Genomic DNA, 15,203 nt, shown 5'->3' with positions numbered 1-15,203 from the left:
AATATTTTTTCAGAGCTAGATGCAGACAAAAAATTATTTTGAATTTGCAACCTGATGGAGGTCAGTATAGATGGACTAATAGAGAAAGTCCCACACACTGCTAGAAGGCCAAATATTTTTTCAGAGCTAGATGCAGACAAAAAAATATTTTTAATTTGCAACCTGATGGAGGTCAGGATAGATGGACTAATAGAGAAAGTCCCACACACTGCTAGAAGGCCAAATATTTTTTCAGAGCTAGATGCAGATAAAAATTATTTTTAATTTGCAACCTGATGGAGGTCAGTATAGATGGACTAATAGAGAAAGTCCCACACACTGCTAGAAGGCCAAATATTTTTTCAGAGCTAGATGCAGAAAAAAATTATATTCAGTTTGCAACCTGATGGAGGTCAGTATAGATGGACTAATAGAACAAGTCTCACACACAGCTAGAAGCCCAAATATTTTTTCAGAGGTAGATGCAGAAAAAAATTATATTCAGTTTGCAACCTGATGGAGGTCTGTATAGATGGATTAATAGAACAAGTCCCACACACAGCTAGAAGCCCAAATATTTTTTCAGAGGTAGATGCAGAAAAAAATTATATTCAGTTTGCAACCTGATGGAGGTCTGTATAGATGGACTAATAGACCAAGTCCCACACACTGCTAGAAGCCCAATATTTTTTCAGAGGTAGATGCAGAAAAAAAATATATTCAGTTTGCAACCTGATGGAGGTCAGTATAGCTGGACTAATAGAGAAAGTCCCACACACTGCTAGAAGGCCAAATATTTTTTCAGAGCTAGATGCAGACAAAAAATTATTTTTAATTTGCAACCTCATGGAGGTCAGTATAGATGGACTAATAGAGTAAGTCCCACACACTGCTAGAAGGCCAAATATTTTTTCAGAGCTAGATGCAGATATAAATTATTTTTAATTTGCAACCTGATGGAGGTCAGTATAGATGGACTAATAGAACAAGTCCCACACACAGCTAGAAGCCCAAATATTTTTTCAGAGGTAGATGCAGAAAAAAATTATATTCAGTTTGCAACCTGATGGAGGTCTGTATAGATGGACTAATAGAGAAAGTCCCACACACTGCTAGAAGGCCAAATATTTTTTCAGAGCTAGATGCAGAAAAAAATTATATTCAGTTTGCAACCTGATGGAGGTCAGTATAGATGGACTAATAGAACAAGTCCCACACACAGCTAGAAGGCCAAATATTTTTTCAGAGGTAGATGCAGATAAAAATTATTTTTAATTTGCAGCCTGATGGAGGTCAGTATAGATGGACTAATAGAGAAAGTCCCACACACTGCTAGAAGGCCAAATATTTTTTCAGAGCTAGATGCAGACAAAAAATTATTTTGAATTTGCAACCTGATGGAGGTCAGTATAGATGGACTAATAGAGAAAGTCCCACACACTGCTAGAAGGCCAAATATTTTTTCAGAGCTAGATGCAGACAAAAAAATATTTTTAATTTGCAACCTGATGGAGGTCAGGATAGATGGACTAATAGAGAAAGTCCCACACACTGCTAGAAGGCCAAATATTTTTTCAGAGCTAGATGCAGATAAAAATTATTTTTAATTTGCAACCTGATGGAGGTCAGTATAGATGGACTAATAGAGAAAGTCCCACACACTGCTAGAAGGCCAAATATTTTTTCAGAGCTAGATGCAGAAAAAAATTATATTCAGTTTGCAACCTGATGGAGGTCAGTATAGATGGACTAATAGAACAAGTCTCACACACAGCTAGAAGCCCAAATATTTTTTCAGAGGTAGATGCAGAAAAAAATTATATTCAGTTTGCAACCTGATGGAGGTCTGTATAGATGGATTAATAGAACAAGTCCCACACACAGCTAGAAGCCCAAATATTTTTTCAGAGGTAGATGCAGAAAAAAATTATATTCAGTTTGCAACCTGATGGAGGTCTGTATAGATGGACTAATAGACCAAGTCCCACACACTGCTAGAAGCCCAATATTTTTTCAGAGGTAGATGCAGAAAAAAAATATATTCAGTTTGCAACCTGATGGAGGTCAGTATAGCTGGACTAATAGAGAAAGTCCCACACACTGCTAGAAGGCCAAATATTTTTTCAGAGCTAGATGCAGACAAAAAATTATTTTTAATTTGCAACCTCATGGAGGTCAGTATAGATGGACTAATAGAGTAAGTCCCACACACTGCTAGAAGGCCAAATATTTTTTCAGAGCTAGATGCAGATATAAATTATTTTTAATTTGCAACCTGATGGAGGTCAGTATAGATGGACTAATAGAGAAAGTCCCACACACTGCTAGAAGGCCAAATATTTTTTCAGAGCTAGATGCAGAAAAAAATTATATTCAGTTTGCAACCTGATGGAGGTCAGTATAGATGGACTAATAGAACAATTCCCACACACAGCTAGAAGCCCAAATATTTTTTCAGAGGTAGATGCATAAAAAAATTATATTCAGTTTGCAACCTGATGGAGGTCTGTATAGATGGACTAATAGAGAAAGTCCCACACACTGCTAGAAGGCCAAATATTTTTTCAGAGCTACATGCAGACAAAAAATTATTTTTAATTTGCAACCTGATGGAGGTCAGTATAGATGGACTAATAGAGAAAGTCCCACACACTGCTAGAAGGCCAAATATTTTTTCAGAGCTAGATGCAGATAAAAATAATTTTTAATTTGCAACCTGATGGAGGTCAGTATAGATGGACTAATAGAGAAAGTCCCACACACTGCTAGAAGGCCAAATATTTTTTCAGAGCTAGATGCAGAAAAAAATTATATTCAGTTTGCAACCTGATGGAGGTCAGTATAGATGGACTAATAGAACAAGTCCCACACACAGCTAGAAGCCCAAATATTTTTTCAGAGGTAGATGCAGATAAAAATTATTTTTAATTTGCAACCTGATGGAGGTCAGTATAGATGGACTAATAGAGAAAGTCCCACACACTGCTAGAAGGCCAAATATTTTTTCAGAGCTAGATGCAGACAAAAAATTATTTTGAATTTGCAGCGTGATGGAGGTCAGTATAGATGGACTGATAGAACAAGTCCCACACACTGCTAGAAGGCCAAATATTTTTTCAGAGCTAGATGCAGAAAAAAATTATATTCAGTTTGCAACCTGATGGAGGTCAGTATAGATGGACTAATAGAACAAGTCCCACACACTGCTAGAAGCCCAAATATTTTTTCAGAGCTAGATGCAGAAAAAAATTATATTCAATTTGCAACCTGATGGAGGTCAGTATAGATGGACTAATAGAATGATGCTATGCCCAAAAGATTTTACTTCACTAGGTGCAGTAAAAAAATTGGTATTCTATACACAGGTGGTATATCTTGCAACACAGATAGGCTACTCCACTGACTAACACACTCTGCAATAGGCCAAAAAGGATTAGCTTTGCTAGATTCAGCCAAATGCTGTGAAAAAAACTTGCACAGCACTGGCACAGACCTGCCTGGCAAAATCTGATAGGAACTGATGTAACCTAGTCCTGAAAAGGACTGCAATTACAATTAGTCTTTACTCCCACAATCTATCTATTTAAGAGCACAGACCTGCCTGATAAAAGTCGTAGGAAATGCTGTAACCTAGTCCTTAAAAGGACTGCAATCACAACTATTCCCTACTCCCAAGCTATCTGTAGATTTGTGCGAAAATTGGCTTGAAATTAACAAGGTATAGCGCACACAGCAACAGCGGTGCCATCTAACACGCAGCTGCAGCAGTGAGAAAATGGTGGCGACGGGGAAAATGGCTTGGTCTTATAGGGCAAGGACATGTGACATACACTGCCAATGACACATGCCCTTGCTTGTGTGAAAAAAAGCACTTCGCTCCGTGTGTGCGCTGCTGATAGGCTGACAGATTGCACCTCCCCACTGTAAATGCGGGAAAGAGAAAAAAAAATGGAGATCTTCATTATTCCTGCAGAGATCCATCCCCTGCCCCTCCCCCCGCCCCGCTGTACACTCAAACTGCGTATTAACATTAATTTTCATCATTACTGAGAAAAAATCCAGTTATGATTTTGGTGCACGAACAGTTATCGAACATAACCTCGAACAGCCGAATTTTTCTCAAATCGTTCGTGTTCGCCGAACGGCTCGAACACCGCCCAAAACAGCTCGAATTTGAGATTGGCGAACAGTTCGAGTCGAACAACGCTCATCTCTATTCAGTAGGACTATCAGCTGTGTATCCACCAGACTTCTGCACAACACAACTGATGGTCCCAACCCCATTTATAAAGCAAGAAATCCCACTTATTAAACCTGACAGGGCACACCTGTGAAGTGAAAACCATTTCCGGTGACTACCTCTTGAAGCTCATCAAGAGAATGCCAAGAGTGTGCAAAGCAGTCATTAAAGCAAAAGGTGGCTACTTTGAAGAACCTAGAATATAAGACATATTTTCAGTTGTTTCACACTTTTTTGTTAAGTATATAATTCCACATGTGTTAATTCATACGTTTAATGCCTTCAGTGTGAATGTACAATTTTCATAGTCATGAAAATACAGAAAAATCTTTAAATGAGAAGGTGTGTCCAAATTTTTGGTCTGTACTGTATTTTTTTTTATATTTTGTCGCTTTTGCACAATAAAAACTATTTTATAGAAAAAAGAATTGTTATTGCATCGCTTTATTCTGAGAGCTATAACTTTTTTATTTTTCGGCTGTTGGAGCGGTATTGTAGCTTGTTTTTTGGGGGACGAGATGACGTTTTCAGCTGGACCATTTTTATTTACATTCGTCTTTTTGATAGTGTTTTATTCCATTTTTTGTTTGGCAGTATGATGATAAAATATTGTTTTATGTTTCGTTTTTTTTTTTTTTTTCCCGTGTTCACTAAAGGGGTTAACTAGCAGGACAGTTTTATAGGTTAGGTCGTTCTGGACGCGGAAATGCCAAATATGTGTACTTTTATTGGTTTATTTTTCTTTCATAAGATTATTTATTTATGGGTACAATATATTTTTATTTTTTTAGTATTATTTTTTTTTTTTTTTCATTTTTTTAATATTTTTACAATTTTTCTTTTTATTTTTTTTTCACTTTCTGACATTTTTATTACTTTTACACTTTGTCCCACTATGGGACTTTCACTTTTTGCAGCCTGATCGGCTGTATAGCACAGGAATGCAGAACCATCCCTGTGATATGCAGCCTGTCAGCGCTGCACAGGCAGAAGTTACTTTGGTCGTGCACTGCACATGACCAAAGCAACTTCCTGCCTCCTGGTGACCCAGATGTTGTCATAATGACATCGGGTCACCATGGCGACATCTGGGACTGGACTCAGACGCCGCTGGACGCCGGTAGAGAAGGTAAGTATAGCGCTTACCTCCTCTTGCCACTTAAAGTCTGGCAGTTGTGTGTTCAAACTTATTCACAGTTGGTCGCTGACCAATACCATATCTGTAAACAATGTTGTCTGAGTATTATGCCACTTTTACGGACTGACAATAAAACATACAAAAACAAAGCTAAAATGGATTTTCCTGGAAGAAATGTTAAGAAAAATTATTTGCAGTCATGACTTGTATATAAGGCCAAATAAATGTAAAAAAATACTATAAAAACACTGCAGGATCTTTAGTAGAAAAACCAGACTCGTCAATGTGTAGCACCCCAAGGACTCGGCTGCTACAGGGGTATTGCACCTCGAACCAGAGGTGTGGTATTCCACTCCTGGGTAAGGATGGAGTGTGGGACTGAGCTCAGATTGCTGCATGCACTACACTCATCCCATTTCCGGGGGACAGAACTACGGTACTCCCACCAGTTAGATGTGCAGGTACGACAGCGTCTGTCCCTGGCTGGAGTGGGAGGGGGGGAGGAACATCCCAGTAGTGTAGGGGCAGATAGGGGAGGGACTCTGGGCATAGAGGTAGGAGCCCATTGGGTGCTAGTCACCTGGGCTCGGGTGTCAGAGGGAGTATAAAAGGTGGGCACCATCTTGAGACAATTGGTTGAGTCAGAGGAGAAGCTGAGAGAGAGTTCAGCCAGAGAGGGCTGACAGGGAGCTGTGGCTCCGGCTGGGCCCAGCTCCAGGGCCAGGCCTGAAGCAGAGAGAAGGAGGAAGAGAGGCCCAGAGACACAAGGAGAGAGGGAACCCTGAGATCCCACAGGAGAACAAAAAGGGTGAAGGGTTGGCGGAAACGGGTACCGGAACCCAAACTGGTGGAGGCTAATGATCCTCAGCCAGGAACCGGAGGTCGTGGTCAAGCTTTGGCACGACCCTCACCATATCCACCAGGAAGGCAGACCACGAATAGGGTCAGGGAAGCCGGGAAAGGTTTCGCCACCAAAAGGCCCGAGGGAGCCGGACATAGGTGGGTCCCTGGTGAGGACGGCCAGTAGGAAGGAAGAGAGGGGAGCTCAGGATCACACTCTGGAACTGCCCGGGAGTTGGCCGAGTCCCGCACCTGGTGGACGCAGCACGGCTCGGGTGGTCACCCTTGGCCGAAGTGACCGGCGCAACATCTGTGAGTAAAAGCCTTGAAACTTCACTACACGTTTCTGAGCATCCTTGCTGCACCATCACAACCACCACCTTCCACATCTGCTGCCCTGAGGCCATACCCCTCCCGTTGGGGGTTATACCATCCTTGCTGCACAATCCTACCACCGGCCTCAGCGGTCTGCCCTGCAGCGGCGGCTTCATAGCCGCAATCAACGGGTGGCGTAGTCGAACATTTCTAACATCTACTGCTATATATCGCCACTCAGTTTGACACCCTGGGCACGGACCGGGTCACCGCCACGAGACTACTACTCCCATCGGATCCGGCTCTGGGTAAGCCCTCCCCCGTGCGTGCGATGCTGCACGACGAAGGCCCAGGGGCGCGTCAACTTTTGGCGTAGTCGGCAGGATTTCGTGCCCGCAACTGCCGGGTACTGCGTGCCTGAAGAAAAGTTTATATGTACCGTAAGAAGAAGTCTCCCGCCAATTCCGGAGGGTTCCCGCCATCGGACGTCGTCCGGAGTCGTTTCCCGCCGTTTGCCCGCCATTTGCAGCCTTTGCCCGCCATCCACGGAGTTTCCCGCCATAAAGAGACAATTCCCGCCATCTGAGACGATTTCCCGCCCTGGCAGAGCGGACGCCATTATGGGCGTGCCAGAGGGTGGCAAGAGGCCACCTCCCATCGTGGGCCAGGTCCAGGAATGGCGCCAAAAGCGGAGACCGCCCCCACCAGCAGAGACTGCAATGATAGAGATGTCCATCAGAGCGAGGGGTCTGCCCCTGGAACTGACGATCACCAAGTTGCCCCGAGACCACCCTCAGTATGGGCGGATCAAGAACAAAAGAGAGAGGATGGGTGCAGCCTGGAGGAGTCTGGAAAGATCGCACCCGGAGATGGAGGGAGAGTCAGGCAGCACCGACCCTCTGGTCAGGAGCCTGTTGCAGGCCGCCACCCCAGAAGGCCTGGTGGAGATCCTGGCACAGCTCCCCAAAGATCGGGAGCATGCACAGACCGCGCTGGAGGGCTTGGCTCGGAAGATGGCCCGAGTGCAGCAAGAAGTGCTGGCCTAGTGGAGCAGAGAAATGGCCCTGCAGGCTGGAACCCGCCAGCAAAGGACGCCACCCGGGACGAGGAGTCTGTCTGCCTCTGAGGATGGTGCAGGAGGGACGAAGGCCGGAGACGACGCCGTGGAAGGAGCTGAAGAGATGGAAGCAGGTAAAGGGGACGTCACCACCCCAGGCCTAGTAGCCGTGAGCCTGCCCCAGCTCCCCGTCGCAGAGCCCAAAATCCCCCTTACCGTGCCCGTTGCTGCACCGCCACCGCTCCAAACTAGGCCTCAAGCGGCAGGAGCCGCGGCCACGCCCCTTGTGACGTCACGCGCCTTAATCCAGAGCGCGGCCAAGCAGGAAACGCCACCGGCCTGGTCGCAAGGCCGAGTACCCCCGGGCGCCGCCGTTTCCACAGTGCCCTTCACCTTCAGAGTGCCACCGGCCTGGTCGCAAGGTCTGGTGAATCCGGGCGCCGCTACCACCACCGCGCCCTCGACCTCCACAGTGCTGCCCTTAGGTGAAGACCTGTTCGCACAGCATACTTGCCCGGATGGGCAGCCCTTTGAATGGCCACCGGAGTACCTCAGTCCCCGACTCCGGAAGGAAAGGCCTCTGTGTGAGCCCCTGATCCAGGCTCCGGCGCCCGCCAAGATCACCCCACTCCCGCTGGAGGAGGCGCAGTTCGCATGGGACCCCACCGGTGAAAACCTCATGGGGTTCACCCAAGAGACCCGGGCGGCCGCAGCCCAGCGTGCGGAGTGCTGCCGACAACAACTAGAGGTCTTCAACAAAGAACGGCGAGAGAGGCGGGTCCGCGAGGAGCGGCTGCAGGTCCAAAGTGCGGAGCAGAAAAGCCGGACCCGGCGAAACCCCCGTGCAGCCCACGGTCCCCGCGCCACCGGGACTGTAATCAAGTTCCAACTGGAGCACGGTTGGGGCTTTATCAGGGATCACAGAACCCCCGGCGACGTCTTTGTTACCCGCAGGGATGTCGAGTCCCATCTGCCAGAGGGACACCGTGGACGTGACCTTTACCTGGGTGACGAGGTCACCTTCACCCGGCATCAGTGTGCAAAAGGACCATATGCCCTTCATGTGCACCGGCTGACGAAGGAAGAGCTGCGGTATGAGGAGGAACAAGAGGACCCGGAGGGGTCTGAAGATTACCCTCAGGAGGAGACAAGGAGAGGACACCGCTGCTGAAGGGAAGTAGCATAAACTGAAACTGTATATAGTTACCCGTAGGGGTACTTGTCATGCTGCCAATTTAAGTGTGGTCCCCATTGGGACTAGTGTGAACTGTTTATCTGTGTGTCCCTATCCCTAATCAGGCTGAGGACTGTGAGCAGCCATCCCTTATCCCCACTGGCCGAGGACTGAGAGCGGCCATACCCTGTAAATAGTTGCGCTTCCTAAGGCGCCCCCTACCGGTTTTATAGGAGAACTGCTGTTTTTCTTCCAGTGACTGTGGCACTTTACCTGGTCACAAGTTGCACCGTGGCCAGAAGATCAAGAACATTATATATGAAAAAGTTTTATATCAAAAGTTTATACTGCTAGAATAATATATAAGAAGTTACCTGTCATGTTATATTTGCTGATAATGTTTATGATGTTTTACCTGTTAGTGTATGTTTTAAAAAGTTTGTATGTTTTGGTATGTTTTACTCTTTTCCAGCCCGAGGACGTGCTGTGGTTTACCAGGGGGGAATGTAGCACCCCGAGGACTCGGCTGCTACAGGGGTATTGCACCTCGAACCAGAGGTGTGGTATTCCACTCCCGGGTAAGGATGGAGTGTGGGACTGAGCTCAGATTGCTGCATGCACTACACTCATCCCATTTCCGGGGGACAGAACTACGGTACTCCCACCAGTTAGATGTGCAGGTACGACAGCGTCTGTCCCTGGCTGGAGTGGGAGGGGGGAGGAACATCCCAGTAGTGTAGGGGCAGATAGGGGAGGGACTCTGGGCATAGAGGTAGGAGCCCATTGGGTGCTAGTCACCTGGGCTCGGGTGTCAGAGGGAGTATAAAAGGTGGGCACCATCTTGAGACAGTTGGTTGAGTCAGAGGAGAAGCTGAGAGAGAGTTCAGCCAGAGAGGGCTGACAGGGAGCTGTGGCTCCGGCTGGGCCCAGCTCCAGGGCCAGGCCTGAAGCAGAGAGAAGGAGGAAGAGAGGCCCAGAGACACAAGGAGAGAGGGAACCCTGAGATCCCACAGGAGAACGAAAAGGGTGAAGGGTTGGCGGAAACGGGTACCGGAACCCAAACTGGTGGAGGCTAATGATCCTCAGCCAGGAACCGGAGGTCGTGGTCAAGCTTTGGCACGACCCTCACCATATCCACCAGGAAGGCAGACCACGAATATGGTCAGGGAAGCCGGGAAAGGTTTCGCCACCAAAAGGCCCGAGGGAGCCGGACATAGGTGGGTCCCTGGTGAGGACGGCCAGTAGGAAGGAAGAGAGGGGAGCTCAGGATCACGCTCTGGAACTGCCCGGGAGTTGGCCGAGTCCCGCACCTGGTGGACGCAGCACGGCTCGGGTGGTCACCCTTGGCCGAAGTGACCGGAGCAACATCTGTGAGTAAAAGCCTTGAAACTTCACTACACGTTTCTGAGCATCCTTGCTGCACCATCACAACCACCATCTTCCACATCTGCTGCCCTGAGGCCATACCCCTCCCGTTGGGGGTTATACCATCCTTGCTGCACAATCCTACCACCGGCCTCAACGGTCTGCCCTGCAGCGGCGGCTTCATAGCCGCAATCAACGGGTGGCATAGTCGAACATTTCTAACATCTACTGCTATATATCGCCACTCAGTTTGACACCCTGGGCACGGACCGGGTCACCGCCACGAGACTACTACTCCCATCGGATCCGGCTCCGGGTAAGCCCTCCCCCGTGCGTGCGATGCTGCACGACGAAGGCCCAGGGGCGCGTCAATTGCAACCTCTTAAACCTTGCAAGCTTCAACACATTGTTCATAAGGTAGACAGCAGCGGTGGTCGCTCCCCTAGACAAGGCGTAAACTCCTCCATTATAGAGGCCTCCTTAGCTTGCTGGTACTTTTCTATGGGAATGAGCTTGTCTCCAACCAGCCAGGAATATCCAGTGAATGGCACGTCATGGTTTGGTATTAGCATCCAGTACCAGAAGTGAAGCCATCCACAATTTACATATCTCAGGAATTTTATTTAGTAGACTGGCTGCTGTGGGGTTTCTACTCACTTGGGAGTGTCGGTAGGCAAAACAGGAACGGTTTCCATTTAAAAGTCCATTCTGGTTTATTGCGGTGTCATAAACAAGCCATAAGCAAAGGAAAATAAACAGCCTTCAGTTCAGGCAAACAAAGTAAACAGTTCTTTAGGCAAAGTCTCTTGAGAACCAGTCCTAGTTACAACGGCTGGAAAGTTCCTCCTCAGGAACTCCCGCAGCTCCTCCCCCACTAAAGGTACCAAATTGTGGGTGATAACCGTATTCACCAAAGAACCGTGACCTGCCCGTGGATTTTTGACAAAGATTATAATGGCAAATTCTGCCAGCGGTAGGTAGTATGCCCAATCCTCCTGATTTTCAGAAATGAAACACCTGAGGTAGGTCTCCAAATTCTGATTGACACGCTCAGTCTGTCCATTCTACTGAGGGTAGATCGCAAAGGAAAACAACAGCTGCACCCCCAGTCGAGAACAGAATGCCTTCCAGAACTTGGAAACAAACTGGGTCCCCCGATCTGACACCACATCGGAGGTAACCCCGTGAAGCTTCATAATCTCATTTATGAACACCTGAGCAAGTGTCTTGGCATTTGGGAGTGCAGGTAATGCGACGAAGTGAACCATTTTATAACCACCAAAACCACAGTTTTGCCTGCAGAAATGGATAGGTCAGTAATAAAATCCATGGACAAGTGTGTCCATGGCCTACTAAGGATAGGTAGCGGAAGAAGAGTACCAGACGGACGGGTATACGAAACGCAAATACTACAAGCAGCTACGTGTTCAATTACATCCCGATGCAACCCCGGCCACCAAAAACAACGAGAGAGAAGGTCCGCGGTTGCCTTACCACCTGGATGCCCAGCAAGCACAGAGTTATGATGTTCCTTAATTACTTTGATTAGATTAGATGTTACAAATAACCTTGCTGAAGAGCAGGAGGCAGGGGGGGTGTTTTCCTGTGCCTCCAACACCTTACCCTCCAGTTCAGGATGGAGTGACGAAATGACTACCCCTTTCTGTAATATCGGGGCAGGGCTCTTATACTCACCACCACCAGGGAAGCTCCGGGACAAAGCATCAGCCTTGACATTTTTGACCCCTAGACGAAAAGTGACAACAAAATTGAACCTAGTAAAAAACAGGGACCAACTGGCTTGCCTATGTTTGAGACGTTTAGTTGACTGGATATATGACAGGTTCTTATGGTCAGTAATAACAGTAATAGGATGGACAGCCCCCTCAACCAATGTCGCCATTCCTCGAACGCCAATTTGATCACCAATAGTTCCCTATTACCCACGTCATAATATCTATCAGCCAAAGACAATTTTTTAGAAAAGGCGCATGGACACCATTTACCAGGGGACAAACCCTGAGAGAATACAGCCCCAATCCTGACATCCGACGCATGAACCTCCACAATAAAGGGTTGAGAAACATCGAGTTGACTGAGTATAGGTGCAGTGGCAAAATGATTCTTTAAGGAAGAAAAAGCCTGGAAGGAAGCATCCGACCATTTGGAAAAATCAGACCCCTTCTCAGTCATGTCAGTAAGGGGTTTCACAATTACTGAGTAATTTTGGATACATGTCTGGTAAAAATTAGGAAAGACCAGAAAATGTTGTAGAGCCTTCAGGTTCTCGAGACGTTCCCAGTCAAGGACTGCATGGATCTTCTCCGGATCCATCCGCAAATCTAAAACCCCAAAAACTGCACCTCCATTTTTCTAGTTTGGCATAAAGTTTGTTATCCCTTAATATCTGGAGCACCTGCTTAACATGTCCCCGATGAGTCTCAAAATCAGGTGAGTAAACCAAAATATCGCCCAGATAGACCACTACAAACCTCCCCATCAAATGATGGAAAATATCATTTATGAAATGCTGGAACACAGCAGGTGCATTGGTCAAACCAAAAGGCTTAAACAGACTCTCGAAATTCGCTTCAGGTTTATTGAACACTGTTTTCCATTCATCCCCTTCTCTGATTCTAACTAGATTTTAGGTTGTCCTTAAATCCAACTTGGAGAATACCTTAGCTCCCACAACCTGGCTCAGCAAATCTGGAATCAGAGGAAGAGGGTATGGATGACGGATGGTAATTTGATTTAATTCCCGTAAATCTAAACAGGGACGTAGACCACCATCTTTTTTCTTAACAAAGAAGAACCCTGTCACCACGGGCGAAGATGAGGGTCTGATATGTCCATTCTTCAGACTTTCTGCAATGAAATCCTTCATGGCTTGTCTCTCAGGGCCAGAAAGATTATACAGTCTGGACTTCGGTAGTTTAGCTCCGGGGGTCAGGTTAATAGGACAGTCATAAGCACGATGAGGAGGCAAATCCTGACACCCCTCTCAGAAAAAAACATCCTCAAAACCAGACAGAAAAGCAGGTAATATTTTTCGTACAGACAGTAGCAAGGAAAATATCTAAACAGTTTTCATGGCAGTAATCTCCCCATTCAATAATCTCCCCAGTTTGCCAATCCACCAACGGATTATGTTTAACAAGCCAAGGGATACCCAAGTCAATCGGTGTGGGAAGATTGTCCAGGACATAGCAAGGGATTATTTCAGAATGAACTGACCCCACCCACAGTTTTACATTATGTACAAACTGAGTAAATGCTTTCTGTGCAAGTGGCGCCGAGTCAATGGCGAAAATGGAAATAGGTTTATCTAAAGTACAGCAAGCAAGACCATGAGTTATTGTAGCACCCTGAGGACTCGGCTGCTACAGGGGTATTGCACCTCACTCCAGAGGTGTGGTATTCCACTCCCGGGTAAGGATGGAGCGTGGGACTGAGCTCAGTAGGCTGCATGTGACGCGCCCCTGGGCCTGTGTCGCGCTGCGTTGCGCACGCGGGAGCTTACCCGGAGCCGGATCTGTTGAGGGTTGTAGTCTCGTGGCGGTGACCCGGTCCGTGCCCAGGGAGTCAATCTGAGCGGCGATGTATCAGCGGTAGATGTTGGACGACTATGCCACCCGTTGAGTACAGCTAAGGAGCTGCTGCTGCAGGGCAGACCGCTGAGGCCGGTGGTAGGATTGTGCAGCGTGATAGTATAACCCCCAACGGGAGGGGTATGGCCTCAGGGCAGCCGACGTGGATGATGGGGGTAGCAGGAACCACTCGGAGACGGTACGGTGTAGTTCAGGGTCTTTACTGGTGACAAAGATAGACCCTCCGGGAGTACTGGCTAGCGATTGGGGCCTGGTCAGTCCTTGAGCAGATGGGATCTCCCCTGGCCAGGCGGAGTTGTAGGCCTCCCAGACTAACTGTACTCTTCTGGCTACCTTGCTAGAGGCGGGTATAAGTAGCCCACGTCCCTGAGTGTACCGTGTGGTGCTCACCCGTATGGCCGGTGACTCGGGGCCTTCTAGTAGCTTCCGCTCCACGACGGCGGTGCTGGTCCCATGCGTGTGACCGTGCCTTCGGGTTTCTTGGCCAGAGGACCTGGAATCCCCTGCCTGACGGATTCTGCTGCTGGGTAGGAGTTAGTCCCCACAGCCTCGGACTCCGGGTCCGGTAAGAAATCTTCTCAGTCAGGGCGAGCTCTGCAGCTGCCAGCCCCTGACTCCTTGTAACACTGCTCCCACAGAGCTCCTGATGTTCTGTTCCTATATTTGCTTCTTTTCTCTGTCTCTACTTCTTCTCTACTCACTAACCCTGACTCAGCCCTAGGTTTATATAGGGGAAGTTCTTCCCCTCCCAGGACTGGGCAGGAGGTGTGGCATGCATAGGATTCCTGACCAAGAGACCTCCCACCTGCTCTCAGACATAACATTGCTGTTACTGTGGAAACCAGATCCCTGGGGTGCCACATTCCCCCCTAGTGAAATTTAGTACTCCGGGACTAAACATATTTTAGAAGAACATAACAAGATATAACAATAACAATACAATAAAGAAACACATAAAGGTGGTCACGGCATGTCCGTAACCGGGTGCAGTCTTTGAAGAAAGCAAGGTGTCCATTTCACCAAAACAGGGAGACGTAACCAGGTAGGGGTCTGTCCTGCCCCGAGTCCTTAACAGTCTTTAGTCCGTCCTGGGTTACGCTCCAACTATGTACACAGGATTCCCGGTAAATCCACCAAAGACTCCTATAAACAACTAGAAACACATAATTATACACAAGCAACAAGAAAAACAGGTAACCACAAATAAAACAATTTATACACTTCAAATCCTCCAACGTGCGGGTAACTGGCCTCTAGTGGCCCTAGTGGACCTACGGAGCTGACTGTCTGGCCCTGAACTACAGGGTGTAGGAGCTGTTAAGGGTAAACTGGGCATCGGTCTACGGGCCCTTTGGCTCACTAGGGATATGGCAGGCTCACTGCAAGCAGAGGGTTGATCCTCCTGGTCTGCTGGTGTGGGGTCTTCTGCCTCCTGGACTGGCTGTTCTTCCAGCTCTACCTGTTGCTCCGTAGGTGCTTGGGAT

This window comes from Phyllobates terribilis, unplaced genomic scaffold, assembly GCF_046119375.1.
Source record: "Phyllobates terribilis strain yellow unplaced genomic scaffold, ASM4611937v1 Scaffold_5__5_contigs__length_657084704, whole genome shotgun sequence".
Lineage (NCBI taxonomy): Eukaryota > Metazoa > Chordata > Amphibia > Anura > Dendrobatidae > Phyllobates > Phyllobates terribilis.
This window is presented reverse-complemented; position numbering follows the sequence as displayed.